Raw genomic sequence first — 6,301 nt, 5'->3', positions numbered from 1 at the left:
GGAGTGTTTTCTCGAATGTGAGTAAAGGTTGGGCATGTTTGCTAGTCTACCTTGCCACGAAGCACATAGGTTGACAAACAGGGACTTTCCAATTATCCAGCAGTGGTACTGTTCCTTTACCCTTGTGGGTAATAATATGGTAGCTAGACCTTCAAAATTTATGTGTCTAAACTTTGTTAGTGCTGTTTCTTTGCTATTCTTTTACCTTTCTTGGTCAGAGCGATGTAGTGGGAGTTGCAAGCTTCACGTGCTCAACTTTGGCAGAGAACTTTGGCAAAGTTATCTGTGGTACCCATGAGCTATTGTTGCGTGTGGGAAGTGGGTGATTGAACAGTAAGATTCATGTGCTTTCTACTTCACCAGAAGTCTTCGACAGAATGCCCATAATTTCTGCAAAGCTGAGTGTGCGTGTGACAGGTGCTGACAAGGCTAGAAAAGTAGGTGCCTCTTCTATTTCTGAGATCGGCCCTCGTGGTCTCTAAGCAGCCCAGCTTTTGAGAAAAGCGAGCGCCTCTTCGATTGATTCGGAGAACGATGCCTCATCGATTTTTGAGAAAGCAATCATGCTGGGGGTCTGGCTCTCGAAGATTCGGGGAGCAGTGTCTCTTCGATTTTTGAGAAAGTAATCATGTTGGGAGTCTGGCTCTCGAGATTCGGAGGGCGGTGCCTCTTCGATTTTGGAGCAAGCAATCTTGTTGGGAGTATTTTCTCGAATGTGAGTAAAGGTTGGGCATGTTTGCTAGTCTACCTTGCCACGAAGCACAGAGGTTGACACACAGGGACTTTCCAATTATCCAGCAATGGTACTGTTCCTTTACCCTCTCTTCGATTTTTAAGAAAGAAGTCATGTTGGGAGTCTGGCTCTCGAGATTCGGAGGACGGTGCCTCTTCGATTTTGGAGCAAGCAATCTTATTGGGAGTGTTTTCTCGAATGTGAGTAAAGGTTGGGCATGTTTGCTAGTCTACCTTGCCACGAAGCACATAGGTTGACACACAGGGACTTTCCAATTATCCAGCAGTGGTACTATTCCTTTACCCTTGTGGGTAATAATATGGTAGCTAGACCTTCAAAATTTATGGGTCTAAACTTTGTTAGTGCTGTTTCTTTGCTATTCTTTTACCCTTCTTGGTCAGAGCGATGTAGTGGAAGCTGCAAGCTTCACGTGCTCAACTTTGGCAGAGAACTTTGGCAAAGTTATCTGTGGTACCCATGAGCTATTGTTGCGTGTGGGAAGTGGGTGATTGAACAGTAAGATTCATGTGTTTTCTACTTCCCCAGAAGTCTTCGACAGAATGCCCATAATTTCCGCAAAGCTGAGTGTGCGTGTGACAGGTGCTGACAAGGCTGGAAAAGTACGTGCCTCTTCGATTTCTGAGATTGGCCCTCGTGGTCTCTGGGGAGCCCAGCTTTTGAGAAAGCGAGCGCCTCTTCGATTTCTGAGATCAGCCTTCGAGGTCTTTGAGCAGCCCAACTTTTGAGAAAGCAAACGCCTCTTCGATTTCTGAGATCAACCCTCGTGATCTCTAAGCAGCCCAGCTTTTGAGAAAGCAAACGCCTCTTCGATTTCTGAGCAGGCGCCTCTTCGATTTCTGAAACTCCGTCGAGTGCAGATTTTTATAGGGGCTGGCATTAAGTTCCAAAGCACACTTGAATCTCCACCAGTAGAAGCTTCATTCTTGCACTTCTAAGATCTTGATTTGTCCAACCTCTTCTCTCTTCAACACCTTTGAAAATGTCTGGCCCCTCCGACCGTCGTTTTGACTTGAACCTTGTTGAAGAGGCAGCCCCGCCTTCTCCAGACAACATATGGCGCCCATCCTTCGTCTCCCCTACTGGTCCTCTTACCGTTGGGGATTCCGTGATGAAGAATGATATGACCGCTGCGGTGGTGGCCAGGAACCTTCTCACTCCCAAAGATAACAGACTACTTTCCAAACGGTCTGATGAGTTAGCTGTTAAGGATTCGCTGGCTCTCAGTGTTCAATGTGCAGGTTCTGTGTCTAATATGGCCCAACGCCTATTTGCTCGAACCCGCCAAGTTGAATCATTGGCGGCTGAAGTGATGAGTCTCAAACAGGAGATTAGAGGGCTCAAGCATGAGAATAAACAGTTGCACCGGCTCGCACATGACTATGCTACAAACATGAAGAGGAAGTTTGACCAGATGAAGGAAACTGATGGTCAGGTTTTACTTGATCATCAGAGATTTGTGGGTTTGTTCCAAAGGCATTTATTGCCTTCGTCTTCTGGGGCTGTACCGCGTAATGAAGCTCCAAATGATCAACCTCTGATAACTCCTCCTTCTAGGGTTCTGTCCAGTACTGAGGCTCCAAATGATCCCCCTCCGGTGCCTTCTCTTTCTGGGGCTCTACCGACTGCTGAGACTTCTCCTAAGCAACCTTTGTGAAGGCTCCCTCTTGTGTGTTTATTTTGACTCATGTATATGTACATATTTGTAGCTTATCGGGGATATCAATAAATAAGCTTTCCTTCATTTCAACGTATTGTGTTAAATACACCAAAGCCTTCTTCGCTAAGTTCTTTGAATTTTCTTTTGTTGAAGCTTGTATGTTGAAGCTTTCTGAGTGGAGCATGTAGGTTGGGGTAGTGTTCCCTTAATTTTCCGAGTGAGGAAAACTTCTCGGTTGGAGACTTGGAAAATCCAAGTCACTGAGTGGGATCGGCTATATGAATCTTAGAACGCCATTGTGCTCGATCCTGTGTCATGTCCTTCGTTAGATCCAAGTACTCTAAGTCTTTTCTTAGAGTCTCTTCCAAAGTTTTCCTAGGTCTTCCTCTACCCCTTCGGCCCTGAACCTCTGTCCCATAGTCGCATCTTCTAATCGGAGCGTCAGTAGGCCTTCTTTGCACATGTCCAAACTACCGTAACCGATTTTCTCTCATCTTTCCTTCAATTTCGGCTACTCCTACTTTCCCCCGGATATCCTCATTCCTAATCTTATCCTTTCTCGTGTGCCCACACATCCAACGAAGCATCCTCATCTCCGCTACACCCATTTTGTGTACGTGTTGATGTTTCACCGCCCAACATTCTGTGCCATACAGCATCGCCGGCCTTATTGCCGTCCTATAAAATTTTCCCTTGAGCTTCAGTGGCATACGGCGGTCACATAACACGCCGGATGCACTCTTCCACTTCATCCATCCAGCTTGTATTCTATGGTTGAGATCTCCATCTAATTCTCCGTTCTTTTGCAAGATAGATCCTAGGTAACGAAAACGGTCGCTCTTTGGTATTTCTTGATCTCCGATCCTCACCCCTAACTCGTTTTGGCCTCCATTTGCACTGAACTTGCACTCCATATATTCTGTCTTTGATCGGCTTAGGCGAAGACCTTTAGATTCCAACACTTCTCTCCAAAGGTTAAGCTTTGCATTTACCCCTTCCTGAGTTTCATCTATCAACACTATATCGTCTGCGAACAGCATACACCAAGGAATATCATCTTGAATATGTCCTGTTAACTCATCCATTACCAACGCAAAAAGGTAAGGACTTAAGGATGAGCCTTGATGTAATCCTACAGTTATGGGAAAGCTTTCGGTTTGTCCTTCATGAGTTCTTACGGCAGTCTTTGCTCCTTCATACATATCCTTTATAGCTTGGATATATGCTACTCGTACTCCTTTCTTCTCTAAAATCCTCCAAAGAATGTCTCTTGGGACCCTATCATACGCTTTTTCCAAATCTATAAAGACCATGTGTAAATCCTTTTTCTCATCTCTATATCTTTCCATCAATCTTCGTAAGAGATAGATTGCCTCCATGGTTGAGCGCCCTGGCATGAACCCGAATTGGTTGTCCGAAACCCGTGTCTCTTGCCTCAATCTATGCTCAATGACTCTCTCCCAGAGCTTCATTGTATGACTCATTAGCTTAATACCCCTATAGTTCATGCAATTTTGTACGTCGCCCTTATTCTTGTAGATAGGCACCAAAGTGCTCGTTCGCCACTCATTTGGCATCTTCTTCGTTTTCAAAATCCTATTGAAAAGGTCAGTGAGCCATGTTATACCTGTCTCTCCCAAAAGTTTCCACACTTCGATTGGTATATCGTCTGGGCCTATTGCTTTTTTATGCTTCATCTTCTTCAAAGCTACAACCACTTCTTCCTTCCGGATTCGACGATAAAAAGAGTAGTTTCTACACTCTTCTGAGTTACTCAACTCCCCTAAAGAAGCACTCATTTCATGTCCTTCATTGAAGAGATTATGAAAATAACCTCTCCATCTGTCTTTAACCGCGTTCTCTGTAGCAAGAACCTTTCCATCCTCATCCTTGATGCACCTCACTTGGTTTAGGTCCCTTGTCTTCTTTTCCCTTGCTCTAGATAGTTTATAGATATCCAACTCTCCTTCTTTGGTATCTAGTCGTTTATACATATCGTCGTAAGCCGCTAACTTAGCTTCTCTGACAGCTTTCTTCGCCTCTTGCTTCGCTTTTCTATACCTTTCACCATTTTCATCGGTCCTCTCCTTGTATAAGGCTTTACAACATTCCTTCTTAGCCTTCACCTTTGTTTGTACCTCCTCATTCCACCACCAAGATTCCTTTTGGTGTGGGGCAAAGCCCTTGGACTCTCCTAATACCTCTTTTGCTACTTTTCGGATACAACTAGCCATGGAATCCCACATTTGGCTAGCTTCCCCCTCTCTATCTCACACACATTGGGTGATTACCTTCTCTTTGAAAATAGCTTGTTTTTCTTCTTTTAGATTCCACCATCTAGTCCTTGGGCACTTCCAAGTCTTGTTCTTTTGTCTTACTCTTTTGATATGTACATCCATCACCAACAAGCGATATTGATTAGCCACGCTCTCTCCTGGTATAACTTTGCAATCCTTACAAGTTATACGATCCCCTTTCCTCATTAGAAGAAAATCTATTTGTGTTTTTGACGACCCACTCTTGTAGGTGATCACATGTTCTTCTCTCTTCTTAAAGAAGGTGTTGGCTAAGAAGAGATCATATGCCATTGCAAAATCCAAGATAGCTTCCCCATCCTCGTTTCTCTCCCCAAAACCATGGCCACCATGAAAACCTCCATAGTTGCCTGTCTTCCTGCCCACGTGTCCATTTAAATCTCCTCCTATAAATAACTTCTCCGTCTGAGCAATTCCTTGCACCAAGTCTCCAAGATCTTCCCAAAATTTCTCCTTCGAACTCGTATCCAACCCTACTTGAGGTGCGTACGCACTAATCACATTGATAAGTTCTTGTCCTATTACAATCTTGATTGCCATGATTCTATCTCCTACCCTCTTGACATCTACAACATCTTGTACCAAGGTCTTGTCCACGATGATGCCAACACCGTTTCTCGTTCTATTTGTGCCCGAATACCAAAGTTTAAACCCTGAGTTTTCTAGATCCTTTGCCTTACTACCAACCCACTTAGTTTCTTGTAGGCACATAATATTTATCCTTCTCCTCACCATAACTTCCACTACTTCCATAGATTTTCCCGTTAAGGTTCCTATATTCCACGTTCCTAAACGCATTTTGCTCTCTTGAACTCTACCCTTCTGTCCTAGCTTCTTCACCCTCCCCCGTCTAATAGGATCAAAGTACTTCTTTTGTGTGTCCCGGGTAAAGTTGATAGGAGCATATGCTCCCAAACAACTTTGAGTGGAGTCGTTCGAAAAGAAGTTTCTATGGCCCCCTTGCTCATTTAACACTGCATCCGGGTGCCGATGGAGATACAGCGACCCTTGCTCACTTATCATTGTGCTCGGGCCACACAGCGCGCCACTTACGGGTGACGCCCTAGCTTTAGCGCGATTTTGTTCTGGATTCATTTTCATAAGGATTCGACGTGATCATGGAGTGCCGGCTGTCGACTACCTGACGCCCTCCCCCTCCTCCTTTATCCGGGCTTGGGACCGGCCATGTAAGACATAGGCGGAGTTTGTTGTCTTACACTACTACAAGAAAAATTGCCAATAGCTATGGAGCAATCGTGGCTGTTGTTAGAGACTTAGAGTAGCTATCACATGTTTTTGTGTCGTAGTCCTACTGATGATTATCTCTAAGCTGCAGATGGCAACTAGCTAGCATAGCAAGAATGACCAAATCAACTAGTGCAGTTCTTTGACCCAATCAGCTGCAGATAGCAACTAGCAAGAACGACCAAATGCTTGCTTTCAAAACTTGGAAGATAATGTAAGGATGTCGCCGGCTCTAACCAATTGAAAATGTGAAACAAACAAGTTAGGACAAAGAATATAGCGTTGAGAATAAGATGCCGGTCATTTATACATAGAGTAATACACACTTGT

The sequence above is a fragment of the Malus domestica genome, chromosome 14 (genome assembly GCF_042453785.1).
Source record: "Malus domestica chromosome 14, GDT2T_hap1".
Taxonomy (NCBI): Eukaryota; Viridiplantae; Streptophyta; class Magnoliopsida; order Rosales; family Rosaceae; genus Malus; species Malus domestica.
The sequence above is the reverse complement of the archived record's forward strand: the minus strand, read 5'-3'. Positions refer to the sequence as shown.